Source organism: Nicotiana tomentosiformis, chromosome 3, assembly GCF_000390325.3.
Source record: "Nicotiana tomentosiformis chromosome 3, ASM39032v3, whole genome shotgun sequence".
Lineage (NCBI taxonomy): Eukaryota > Viridiplantae > Streptophyta > Magnoliopsida > Solanales > Solanaceae > Nicotiana > Nicotiana tomentosiformis.
The window spans coordinates 127198039-127212975 of NC_090814.1; the positions used below are offsets into that span (position 1 = coordinate 127198039).

Below are 14937 nucleotides of genomic sequence, written 5' to 3' on the forward strand. Positions count from 1 at the left end.
AACAATTTCTCTTAACAATTAATTAATTTAAACAGAAAATCAAGTATATGAGATTTCCATCCTTTAATATTTTTATCTAACAATTCGCAGTATATATATATATATATATATATATATATATATATATATATATATATATCAAATAATATTAATTAAACAAAGAATACAACTTACACAAGTAATTCATGCTTTGAGTTCTAAACTACTCGGACTTTAGCATTAATAGTAGCTACGCACGGACTCTCGTCACCTCGTACTTACGTAGCCCCCACAATTAGCAACAATTATTACTTTAATTACCTATGGGGTAATTTACCCCTCACAAGATTAGACAAGGGACTTACCTCGTCTTGCTCCAATTTAATCTACTTGTAGACCCTTTCCTCGATTATCCAACTCTGAATGGCTCGAATCTAACCAAATATAATTCGATACAGTCACCAAAAATTATAGAATCAATTTCATAAGAAAATATTACATTTTCAATAAAAAATTCGAAATTAATTAAAAATTCATATGTGGGGCCTAAGTCTCCTAATCCGGCGAAAGTTATGAAATCCGACAACCCATTCAATTACGAGTCCAACCATACCAGTTTCTCTCAAATCCGACTCCGAATCGATACCGAAATCTCAAAAATTCATTTCTATGAGATTTCTAAAAATTTCCCAAATTTCAATCTCAAAACACTAATTAAATGATGAAAACAATAATATATTCGTATATATTGACCAAATCAGAGTTAGAATCACTTACCCCAATGTCTTTTCCTTGAAAATCTATCAAAATCGCCTCTGCTCAAGCTCCAATTTGTTAAAAATGGCGAATGGGACGAATGCCCTCCTTTATAATTCTGCCCAGGCATCCCTCGATCATGACCTCGATCCTCGGCCTCGATCGTGGTTCGACCATGACCTCAATCCTCGGCCTCGATCGTGGCTTCGATCATGGCCCTCGAGCCTTTGTGTTCGATCATGGCTCTCGAGCATGGGCCTTCGATCATGACCCTCGAGCCCTGCCTTCGATCATGACCCTCGAGCCTTGCCTTCGATCATGGCCTCGATCTTGAGCCAGAATTTCCAGCAGAAAGGAACAATTGCAGCAGCAGTTTTAAGTCCAACTTTTAATCCGTTAACCATCCGAAACTCACCCGAGGCCCTCGGGACCTCAGCCAAATATACCAACAAGTCCTAAAACATCATACGAACTTATTTGAAACCTCAAATCACATAAAACGATGCTAAAACCACGGATTATACTCCAATTCAAGCTTAATGAAACTTAAAATGTCCAACTTCTACATTCGATGTCGAAACCTATCAAATCAAGTCCGATTGACCTCAAATTTTTCACACAAGTCATAAATGACATAACAGAGCTATGCAAATTTTCAGAACTGGATTCCGACTCCGATATAAAAAATTCAACTCCCCGGTCAAACTTCCAAACTTAAATTCCTATTTTAGCCATTCAAGCCTAATTTAACTACGGACTTCCAAATAAAATTCCGAACACGCTCCTAAATCCAAAATCACCATACGGAGCTGTTGAAATCGTCAAAATTCTATTTCGGGGTCGTTTTCTTAAAATGTTGACCGAAGTCAAACTTGGCCTTTTAAAGCCAACTTAAGGAACCAAGTGTTCCGATTTCAACCCAAACACTTCCAAATCCCGAACCAACCATCCCCGCAAGTCATAAATCATTAAAAGCACATACGAGAAGTTTTATTTTAGGGAACGGGGTTCTAAAAGTCAAAATAACCGGTTGGGTCATTACATTCTCCACATCTTAAACAAACGTTCGTCCTCGAACGGGTTTAGAATTGTACCTGGAGTGCTGAATAAGTGTGGATATCTGCTCCGCATATTTTCCTCGGCCTCCCAAGTCACTTCCTCGACTGGTTGGCCCCTCCACTAGACTTTTACTGCAGAAATCCTCTTGGACCTCAACTGGCGAACCTGTTTATCAACAATGGAAACTGGTTCTTCTTCATAGCCCAAACTATTATCTAATTGAACTGTGTTGAAGTCTAGCACATGTGATAGGTCAGCATGATACTTCCGGAGCATAGATATATGGAAAATCGGATGAACTCCTGATAGACTGGGAGGCAATGCAAGCTCATAAGCAACCTCCCAACTCGTCTCAACACCTCAAATGGGCCTATAAACCTTGGGCTCAATTTTCCCCTTTTCCCAAATCTCATGATTCCCTTCATCGGCAAAACTTTCAAAAGAACTTTTTCACCCATCATAAATGATAAATCAAGCACTTTCTGATTTGCGTAACTCTTATGTCTGGACTGTGCTGTACGAAGTCGCTCCTGAATCAACCTTACCTTTTCCAAGGCATCCTTCACCAAATCAGTTCCATATAACTTAGCCTCACCGAGCTCCAACCACCCGATGGGTGAACGACATCGCCGACCATATGAAGCCTCAAATGTAGCCATCTCGATGCTGGATTGGTAACTGTTATTATAAGAAAACTAAACCAAAGGCAAGAAACGATTCCACTGACCTCCAAAGTCAATCATACATGCCCTGAGCATATCCTCCAAAATCTGAATTGTCCGCTCTGATTGCCCGTCAGTCTGTAGATGAAAGGCTGTGCTGAGCTCTACATAGGTCCCCAATTCACTCTGTACTGCTCTCCAGAAATGTGAAGTAAACTGAGGGCCTTTATTTGATATGATATAAATTGGCACACCGTGCAACCGAACTATCTCCTGAATATATATCTGGGACAACTTCTCTGAAGTATACGTAGTCACAACAGGAATAAAGTGTGCCGACTTGGTTAACCTGTCGATAATGACCCAAACTGCATCAAACTTCCGCAAGGTCCGCGGAAACCCGACTACAAAGTCCATAGTGATGCATTCCCATTTTCACTATGGTATAGTCACCTGCTGAAGTAGTCCATCTGGCCTCTAGTGCTTATATTTAACTTACTGGCAATTTAGACACCTAGCTACATATTCAACTATGTCATTTTTCATTCGTCATCACCAATAATGCTACCTCAGGTCACGATACATCTTTGTAGCACCTGGATGAATATAATACCGAGAACTGTGTGCCTCCTCTAGGATCTTTTTCCTCAGTCCATCCACATTAGGAACACATAGATGATCCTGGAGTCGCAGAACACCATCCGCTCCAATAGTAACTTCCTTGGTACTGCCCCGTAGTATCGTTTCTCGAAGAACCATTAAGTGTGTATCATCATACTGGTGAGCCTTGATCCGCTCAAATAGTGAAGACTGCGCTACAACACATGCAAGAACTCAGTTGGGCTCTGAAATATCCAGTCGCACAAGTCTGTTGGCCAAGGACTGAATATCCAAAGCTAATGGCCTCTCCTCTGCTGAAATGAAAGCCAAACTACCCATACTCTCCGCCTTTCTACTCAAGGCATCTGCAACCACATTTGCTTTGCCCGAATGATATAGGATAGTAATATCATAATCAGTCAGCAATTCTAGCCATCTGCGCTGCCTCAAATTTAGGTCCCTCTGCTTGAACAAATACTGCAAACTGCGATGATCAGTGTAAACTTCACAAGACACCCTATAAAGATAATGCCTCTAAATCTTAAGAGCGTGAACAATCGCAGCTAACTCCAAATCATGTACCGGATAATTCTTCTCGTGGGGCTTCAGCTGATGTGAAGCATATGCAATAACTCACCCTTCCTACATCAATACACAACCCAAGCCAACGCGTGAAGCGTCACAATACACTGTATACATACCCGAACCGGAAGGCAACACTAACACTGGTGCTGTAGTCAATGCTGTCTTGAGCTTCTGAAAGCTCACCTCACAATCATCGGACCATCGGAACGGAGCACCCTTCTGGGTTAATTTGGTCAAAGGTGCTGCAATAGATGAAAAACCTTCCACGAATTGACGATAATAACCTGCTAAACCCAGAAAACTCCTGATTTCAGTCGCCGAAGTGGGGCGATGCCAATTTTGAACTGCTTCAATCTTTTTGGGATCAACTTTAATGCCCTCGCCCGATACAATATGCCCCCAAAATGCTACAGACTCTAGCCAAAACGCACATTTAGAGAACTTAGCATATAGCTTTTGTTCCCGCAACGTGTGAAGCACTACTCTCATATGCTGCTTATGCTCCTCCTTACTGCGCGAGTAGATCAAAATGTCATCAATGAAGACAATGACAAACGAATCAATATATGGCCTGAATACCCTGTTCATTAGATCCATAAACGCTACCGGGGCGTTAGTTAAACCGAAGGACATCACCAGAAACTCATAATGACCATATCTAGTCCGAAAAGCAGTCTTCGAAACATCCGAATCCCGAATCTTTAATTGATGGTACCCTGACCTTAAGTCGATCTTAGAGAACACCCTAGCACCATGCAACTGGTCAAATAGATCATCAATACGCGGCAATGAGTACTTGTTCTTAATAGTGACTTTGTTCAATTGGCGATAATTAATACACATCTGCATTGTTCCATCCTTCTTCTTCACAAATAATACCGGTGCACCCCAAGGCGATACGCTCGGTCTGACGAACCCTTTGTCTAGTAACTCCTCAAGCTGTTCTTTCAATTCTTTCAATTCTTTCGGAGCCATGTGATAGGGTGGGATAGATATAGGCTAGGTATCTGGAGCCAAGTCAATACAGAAATCAATATCAAGATCAGGTGGCATACCTGGAAGATCTGAATGAAATTCATCGGAGAACTCCAGAACTACAGGCACCGAATCAATAGCCGGAGTCTCTGCAGTAGTATCCTGAACATTGGCTAGATAAGCCAAACAACCATTCTCAACCATGTGTTGAGCCTTTATAAAAGAAATAACTCAATTAAATGAACTAACAGACTAACCCTTCCACTCCAGCCTAGGCAACACTGGCATAACCAAGGTAACAGTCTTGGCATGACAATCTAGAATAGCATGATATGGAGATAACCAGTCCATGCCCAGAATAATTTTAAAGTCAGTCATCTCAAGCAATAGAAGATCTTCTCTAGTTTCATAACCACAGAATGTAATAATACAGAACCGGTAGATCCGGTTCACAATAACATTATCGCCCACAGGAGTGGACACATAAACATGAGTACTAAAGGACTCACGAGAAACACCTAGGAATGGAGCAAATAGAGATGACACATATGAATATGTAGATCCTGGATTAAATAATACTGAGGCATCTTTGCTACAAATAGAAATAATACCTGTAATCACGGCATCTATATCTGGTCTGGCCGGAAAAGCATAAAACCGAGCTTGAGCGCCAACTGGCTGGTCTACCTAGCTGACCTCTAGGTCTAGGACAGCCCCTACCCACCTGTCCTCCACCTCTTGGTGGTCGGACAACTGGTGGAGCAACTGGTCCGGTAATCATAGGCTGCTAATCCTGTTGCACTAGTTTACCCCGAAGCCTGGGGCAAAATCTCCGTATGTGACTGGGATCCCCGCACTCGTAATAACTCTTTGGTGCGATGGCCTGCTGACTAAGTGTCTGGCCCTAGGAACCTGAATACCCACTGAAAGGACCCTGAATAGCTGGTGGGCGATAAGAACTCTCTAGTATAGCACTAAAATAAAGTTGCACTGGAGCACCCCGAGGAGGCGGTGGTGCTGGACTGCCCTCTCGCGAACTGACCTCTACCCCCAGACAAAGCACCTCTGAACTCTCTAGAATACCTGAACCGCTTATCTCTCATAACCTTCTCTCGGCTTCGCTGACATACACCCTTAATCCTGTGGGCTATCTCTACGACCAGCTCATAAGAAGTACCCATCTCAACCTCTCGAGCCATAGTGGCCTGAATGCCAGTATGTAGACCCGCAACAAACCTTCGCACTCTCTCCGCCTCAGTAGGGAGTATCATAAGTGCATGGCGAGATAACTTAGAGAACTTCGCCTCATAATCGGTCACTGACATCTGACCCCGCTGGAGCTGATCAAACTAAAACCGCAACTCTTCCCTCTAGGAGGGTGGAATATACATGTCCAAAAAGATACGGATGAACCTGTACCAAGTCATGGGAGGAGAATCTGCTGGTCTGCCATGAATATAAGACTGCCACCATCTATGGGCTCTGCCCTCTAGCTGAAAAGTAGCAAAGTTTACCCTATGAGACTCCAATATCCTCATGTTGTACAGTCTATCCTTGCACCGATCAATGAAATCCTGGGGATCCTCATGTCGCTCATCTCCAAAGACAGTAGGATGTAGTCTAGTCCATCTGTCTAACAGTTTCTGAGGATCAGCGGTTGCAGCTGGCTTGGGTTCAGGTGTAGCTGCTGCCACTAGCTGGGCTCCACCCATAGGTAGTGCACCCTGGGTCTGATATACAGTAGCTGCCTGTCCATGAGCCTGCGCGGTAGGGGTCTGTGCTCCCCCGCCCGCCTGAGATGTGGCTGGGTCTATCGAAAATTAACCGAAATGAGTCATATTGTCCATGAACCGCAGTATACGACCCATGACATCCTGAAGTCCCGGTGCAGATGTGAAATCCACCGGAGCTGGCTATGCCACTGGTACCTCACCCTGTTCCTCAACAATGGGGTTCTCTGCTTGACCCACTGGCGGCATAACTAGAACAGTCCTGGGACGTCTTTACCCCCTACCACGGGCTGGAGCGCTCCCTCGGCCTCTAGAAACTGGGGGAGTAGCTCTTCCCTGGTCTGGAATCTCATTAAAGCGTGTTCTCACCATCTGTGAGAGAATAAGAGAAGGATATTTAGCACCCTAAAGCCTATAGCCTCTAGAAGATAAGTACAGACGTCTTTGTACCGATCCGCAAGACTCTATTAGGTTTGCTCATAACTTGTGAGACATACGTGAACCTAGTGATATAATACCATGTTGTCACGACCCAATTTCACTTATAGGTCATGATGGCGCCCAACACAACAGCTAGGCAAGCCAACAAATAAATTAAACATATATCAATTATTTTCAGAATAATTTTCTAAGAAAATTATTTTACAAGCAATATTAAGAAATTAGAAAAGATACCGATTAACTTATATCCAAGAAAATAATACAATTCCAAATTCTACCATTATGTGTGCCAAGACCTGGTGTCACCAGTGTATGAGCATCTAGTAGATTATACAAAACTTCAAATACTGTCTGAAATAAAAATAGACAGAATAAAAATGCAAGAAGAGGCACCGGTAGCTGTAGAACGGCTCAGAAAGGCAACTCACAACTACGCCTCTAGATAATGTGGATGTGCGATGATAGGTCCTCCATTAGTACCTCCCTCAGATCCTGCACAAAAAGTGCAGCAAGTGTAGCATGAGTACGTAAACAACGTGTACCTAGTAAATATTAAGCCTAATCTCGAAGTGGTAAAGACGAGATGGCCGACTTGACACTCACTAAGAGTCAATAATAATAAATAAAATAAAAATAGCAATATCTAGATCAATATGATTTATAGAATTTACAATGATTTTTCTTTAACCAGCAGAAATAATTAAATTCCTTCAAATGTAACAATTCTTAATATATTAATTAAATTCCTTCAATTCCAATAAATTTCTAATTTATCAATTAGCTTTACAAGCTGCAATAAACTATCAAAGTGTCGTGTAATTATTATTATTAGGCACGATTTCTGTCGAGGTCGTACGACCCGATCAAGAGTGTCGTGTACACTGCCGAGGGACGTGCGGCGCGATCCATAGATGCATCTATCCTGCCGAGGCGTTCGGCCCGCTCCACAAGAAAGGAGGATATTTTCTTATGTACTTCCGGAAAGGAGAGTATATTTATTATAAGATAAATTCGGGAGGAAGAACAATTTCTCTTAACAATTAATTAATTTAAACAGAAAATCAAGTATATGAGATTTTCATCCTTTAATATTTTTATCTAACAATTCACAATATATATATATATATATATATATATATATATATATATATATATATATATATATATATATATATATATATATATATATATATATATATATCAAATAATATTAATTAAACAAAGAATATAATTTACACAAGCAATTCATGCTTTGAGTCCTAAACTACCCGGACTTTAGCATTAATAGTAGCTACGCACGGGCTCTCGTCACCTCGTGCGTACGTAGCCCCCACAATTAGCAACAATTATTATTTTAATTACCTATGGGGTAATTTTCCCCTCACAAGATTAGACAAGGGACTTACCTCGCCTTTTGCTCCAATTTAATCTACTAGTAGACCCTTTCCTCGATTATCCAACTATGAATGGCTCGAATCTAATTAATAATAATTCGATACAGTCACCAAAAATTATAGAATCAATTTCATAAGAAAATACTATATTTTTAATAAAAAATTCGAAATTAATTAAAAATTCGTCCGTGGGGCCTACGTCTCCTAATCCGACGAAATTTACGAAATTCGACAACCCGTTCAATTACGAGTCCAACCATACCAGTTTCACTCAAATCCGACTCTGGATCGATACCGAAATCTAAAAAATTCATTTCTCTAAGATTTCTAAAAATTTCCCAAATTTCAATCTCAAAACACTAATTAAATGATGAAAACAATGATATATTTGTGTATATTGATCAAATCCGAGTTAGAATCACTTACCCTAATGTCTTTTCCTTGAAAATCTATCAAAAATCGTCTCTACTCAAGCTCCAATTTGTTAAAAATGGCGAATGAGACGAATGTCCTCATTTATAATTCTACCTAGGCAGCCCTCGATCATGACTTCGATCCTCGGCCTCGATTGTGGTTCGATCATGATCTCGATCCTTAGCCACGATCATGACCTCGATCCTCGGCCTCGATCGTGGCTTCGATCATGGACCTCGAGCCTTTGTCTTCGATCATGGCTCTCGAGCATGGGCCTTCGATCATGAACCTCTAGACCTGCCTTCGATCATGACCCTCGATCATGGCCTCGATCTTGGGCCAGAATTTCCAGCAGAAAGGAACAATTGCAGCAGCTGTTTTAAGTTCAACTTTTGATCCGTTAACCATCCGAAACTCACCCGAAGCCCTCGGGACCTCAACCAAATATACCGACAAGTCCTAAAACATCATACGAACTTATTTGAAACCTCAAATCACATAAATTGATGCTAAAACCACGCATTATGCTCCAATTCAAGCTTAATGAAACTTAAAATGTCCAACTTTTACATTCGATGTCGAAACCTATCAAATCAAGTCCAATTGACCTCAAATTTTACACACAAGTCATAAATGACATAACGGAGCTATGAAAAGTTTCAGAACTGGATTCCGACTGCAATACAAAAAGTCAACTCCCCGGTCAAACTTCCAAACTTAAATTCCTATTTTAGCCATTTCAAGCCTAATTTAACTACGAACATCCAAATAAAATTTCAAACACGCTCCTAAGTCCAAAATCACCATATGGAGCTATTAGAATCATCAAAATTCTATTCCGGGGTCGTTTTCTCAAAATGTTGACCGAAGTTAAACTTGGCCTTTTAAAGCCAACTTAAGGAACCAAGTGTTCCAATTTCAACCCAAACACTTCCAAATCCCGAACCAACCATCCCCACAAGTCATAAATCATTAAAAACATATACGGAAAGTTTTATTTTAGTGAACGGGGTTTTAAAAGTCAAAATGACCGGTTGGGTCATTACAAGATTTTGGGGTGTCCACTTTCCAACCAAGTTGTTTGCAATATCTGCAAACCAGGGTGATTAAGTCACAATTGAGTTAACTAAGAAAATGTGTTCATCAGGAAATTCTTTCTTTATTTCGTTAAACTCAAGGGGGGATTTTCTAATCTATACAAATGATCAGCTACTTAATTTTCTGTTCCTTTTTTGTCTTTTATCTCAAGGTTAAATTCTTGTAGAATTAAAATCCATCTTAACAATCTAGGTCGAGCATATTTCTTTGCTAAGAGGTATTTTAAAGCTGCATGATCAATAAAAACAGTGACCTTGGTTCCTATCAAATAAGATCGAAACTTATCAAAAGCAAATACTACTGCTAGTAACTCTTTTTCTGCTGTGGCATAATTTAGTTGAGCCTCATTCATTGTTCTACTAGTATAGTAAATGGGACAAAAGCTATTATCCTTTCTATGGCCTAAAACAACTCCAACTGCTATATCACTAGCATCACACATGACCTCAAAAGGCTGATTCCAGTCCGGGGACACAACTACAGGGGCGGTTGATAACTTTTCCTTAAGGGTCTCAAATGGTTTCAAACAATCACCTGAAAAATCAAACTTAATATCTTTCATCAAGAGGTTAGTCAAAGGTTTTGAAATCTTTGAAAAGTCTTTTATGAACCATTTGTAAAAACCTGCATGACCTAGAAAGGTTCTAATGCCTTTAACAGATGTGGGAGGGGGTAATCCTGCTATAAGATCAATTCTAGCCTTATCAACTTCTATCCCTTTAGCAGTGATTTTATGTCCTAAAATAATTCCCTCAGTAACCATAAAATGACATTTTACCCAATTAAGAATTAAGTTTGTCTCTTCATATCTCTTAAGGACTAAGGTCAAGCGGTGAAGACAATCCTCAAATATTTTTCCAAAGAGTGTAAAATCATCCATAAATATTTCAAAAAATGTTTCAGTCATGTCAGAAAAAATTGCTGACATGCAACACTGAAATATAGCAGGGGCATTGCATAAACCAAATGGCATTCTCCTATAGGCATGTTCCATGAGGGCATGTGAAAGTTGCCTTGTCCTGATCTTCAGGTGCAATTGGTATTTGGTTATACCCTGAATAGCCATCAACAAAATAGTAAAAACCATATCCTGCAATTCTTTCTAACATTTGATCAATAAATGGTAAAGGAAAATGATCTTTTCTAGTGGCATCATTGAGACGTCTGTAATCAATACAGACTCTCCACCATGTGACAGTCCTGGCAGGTATGAGTTCATTACTATCATTTTTTATAGCCATCATACCTCCTTTCTTTGGTACTACCTGATGGTAGGCTAGAAACTCATGTTTTAACCGTAGTATTGCACTCAAATTATTGCATTTTACTTGTGTTGAGCTTTAATTGGTAGTGTTTTTGCACTTATGTGTGTTTTATGTCTTGTAGAAGTGATTTCAAGTTATATAGATATTGTGGAGCTAATTCGAGCTATTTAGATCTTTGAAGTCTGAGTAGAAGCCCAAGCAATTAAACCGGGATCACGTTCGGGGATCGAAAACCAAGTCTGGATATCAAAAAATGAGAAAATGAATTCACTCTAAGAAAATTGCACTATCGCCCCGCGGGTCACTTTATGGAATTTCCTACATGCGCACCGCATGGGGCGGCGCGGTAGCACAAAAATATTAGAGTGACTTCCCATTTTAGCTAAAAAGGGGTAGTTTCGTCCGGGGTTTGTTTTGGGGGCGGCTTAAATACACTGAAACACCATTCCATGTTTTTCTATACTTTAATTATATTTGTGATGAATTTCTCTATGTCTATGGAGTAGATACTTTTGGGTTTTGATGAATTTGGTGTATTGATGATTGTTTGTGGATTATAACTCTATTTTTATGTATTTGAATCATTTTTGGATGATTTAATTGTTGCGTCTGTATTCACTTGTTCTTGTAATCGAAAAAGGCATAACTTGTGATATCTTTGCATTATATTGTTGGTTGAGTTCATAGATTCTTCTAAGTGATCGAAAGAGGCTAGTTGAATAATTGATTAAATCTAGTTAGGAGAATAATCGAAAGAGGTTTTCCTAAAGACCGAATCACTACGCATTCATGCATATCTTCACATTGCTTAAATTGGTTCATCCCGTGAGGTTAAGACTTAATCGAGAGAGAAGTTTCTACTGAACGTTTGAACTTATAATAGAGTGAATTCGAGAGACTCACTTGAACATTGGAAGTGAATTATCTAGAGTTAGATCCCGAAAAATTATCTTGCGCATATCCTGTCAAAACCCTATCCTCTTCCACTGATAACCTTAATTGCTCATTCCTTGTTTCGATAGTCGCTAGTCAATAGCTGTAGATTTTAGATTCTTAGTTAAATTTTATTATTAATCATATAAATCTCAACTGTTGATCCTCTTGCATAGCAATCAAGCTAGAAACTACGAGAATACTATTTAAATCAAATCCCTGTGGACACGATATTATACTATACTATATTTGACTAGCGAGCACAATTTAAGTGTGTGTTTGCGATCGTCACTACCTGAACAGGGCTTACCCAAGGGCTGTTTGAAATGGGATAAATAATACCTGCCGCCAAAAGCTTTACGATCTCCTTTTTTACTACTTCCTGCATTGCTGGATTCAATCTCCTTTGGGGCTGGACTATTGGCCTGTAGCTATCCTCCATGAGGATTCTGTGCGTACAAACAACTGGATTAATCCCTTTGATATCTTCTATAGTCCACCCCAAGGCTCTTTTATGTGTTTTCAACACTTCAATCAATTTTTATTCTTGTCTTGCAGTAAGAGAAGATGAAATAATTACTGAAAATAATTCTTCCTCAAGATAAACATATTTTAAATAAGATGGGAGAACTTTGAGTTCAAGTTTTCGTTGAACTTGTTCTGGTTGCATCTCCTCATCTTCGAAATCTTTTTCTATTATTTCGGCTTCTCATTTGATGATAGGATCATCATCTTGTGTTGTGCCAGATTTGGCCAAACATCTTTCCATTGAGTCACGAATTAATTGATCATCTTTGAATTCATCTGTAAGATAATTAAGCATGTCAATCGAAAAACACGAAGATGATGTCTCATCTCCCAAAAATCTTAATATCTTTTGCATATCAAAATGACTCTTTCTTCATCAACTCTCAAAATTAGTTGTCTTTAATGAACATCTATAATTGCTCTACCTGTGGCAAGAAATTGTCTACCCAAAATAATTGGTTCATTGGGACATTCCTTCATTTCAAGTACTATAAAATCTACAGGTAAAATAAACTTATCTACTCTTACAAGCACATTTTTAATTATTCCCTTAGGTTTCTTAGTACTTTGATCTGCAAACTGAAGAGAAACACCTATGTCTTTCATTTTACCAAGATTTAATTTTCTAAAGATAGAAAATGGCATCAAGTTAATTGAAGCTCCAGAATCACAAAGTGCTTTTTCAAAATATACTCCTCCCAAAGTGCATGGAATTGTAAAACTACCTGGATCACCAAGAATTTTGGTAGCTTATTTTAAAGTATAGTACTGCATTTTTCAGTAAGCATCACCATAGAAACTTCTTCCAATTTTCTTTTGCTTGACAAAATTTCTTTTAGAAATTTGGCATAAGAGGGCATTTGCAACAAAGTATCAGTGAAAGGAATATTAATGTGAATTTGTTTTAAAATCTCCAAAAACTTTAAAATTTATTATCAAGCTTTTATCTTTTCATTTTTTGTGGAAAAGGTATTGTCACAGGGAAAGGATTCAATTTTTCAATATTATTTTCTTCTTTTTTCCTGACTTCTTTCTCTTCAGATAGTCCAGAGGGTATTTCAGCATTCTTATCGTTATTTACCTATTGTTCTGACTGGTCTGCATGGGGTTCATCAAACTCCTTAACTGACCGTAAGGTGATGGCCTTAAGGTGCTCATTTGAATTTTTCTCTGTATTGCTTGGCAAGGGACCTTGAATCTTTTCTGACACAAGAGTTGCCAGTTGGCTTAATTGAATTTCTATATTTTTTAGGGTTGAACCCTGGCTTTCCATCTTTTCATTAGTGACCTTAATGTACTTATACAAAAGGTCATCAAGACTTGAATGGGCTTGTTGAGGCCTTTGCTGATATGACCCTGCTTGTTGATAAGGTCTGTAGTTTGGTTGCCCACGGTTCTGATTCTGGTATCCCGACGGACCTTGTACCTGTTGCTTCTGGAAGCTTTGAGAGTTCTCTGCACTATTCAGATTGCTCCATTGAAATCCTGGATGCTTTTTTTTGCCATTGGACTCCCAAAAGGGTTCGGTTTATAACCGACAAAATGGACTTGTTCATCATTATGATTGTTTGCTTAACATTCATGGTTCAGATGGTTTCCTCTACACATGTCACAAGCCTCAGTCTAGCTTGGTTGTTATGTATTCACCTGAAAAGATTCAAACTTTTGTACCAAAGAAACAATTTGTTGCGTTAGTGTATTTAAAGCATCAACCTGATTTACTGTAGAAGCCTTCTTGATGATTACACGCTCAGATGGCCATTGGATGGCATTCTCAGAGATCTCGTTCAACAATTGCAATGCTTCCTCCGTTGTTTTTCCCATTACAGAACCTCCTGCAACTGCATCAATCACATTTCTAGAAGAGGGTTTTAACTCGTGATAAAAAATATATAATTGCATATGCTTAGGAATGTCATGGTGCGGGCATTTTCTTAATATTACTTTTAATATTTTTCAAGCTTGATAAACTAACTCAGTGTCAGTGTGCAAGAAATTAGAGATGTCTTGTCTTAACTTTGTGGTTTTAGCGGGGAAAAATTATTTGTTTAAAAATTTCTGAGTCATTTGGTCCCATGTGGTAATGGAACCTTGTGGAAAATTTCGCAACCAAGTCTTGGCATCTCCTTTTAAAGAAAAAGGAAATAGCCTTAACTTGATAGTTTCAGGAGATACTCAATTATACTTAGTTGTTTCAACAAGTTTCAGAGAGTCAATTAAATGATTGTGTGGATCTTTACTTGTGTCTCAAGTGAAGATGCATGACTGTTGAATCGTTTGAATCAGGCCAGTCCTGATTTCAAAGTTGTTGGCTGTCACTGGGGGCTTTCTGACACTAGATTCACAGTTGAAGCGGTTAGGCCTAGCATAATCCCTAAGGATTCTATTTGTTGGTCTTGGCGCTACTTCATCAAACTAATCCTCAACATGGATTGGTGGTTGAATGTCTTCTACTTCCTGATTCTCCATTCCTTCACGAGCTATGCTTTGAGAGGATGATGTTTGTCCTTTTCTGCAC

General features: G+C 39.2%; 1 non-coding gene across 1 annotated transcript; it reads left to right on the forward strand.

Annotated features, from left to right (window-relative positions):
• The first annotated feature begins 14331 nt into the window (after nucleotides 1–14331).
• On the forward strand, nucleotides 14332–14438 carry LOC117277546 (small nucleolar RNA R71). The gene has a single exon (XR_004507848.1). It is a non-coding gene; the product is annotated as a small nucleolar RNA R71 (small nucleolar RNA).
• The last annotated feature ends 499 nt before the right edge of the window (nucleotides 14439–14937 follow it).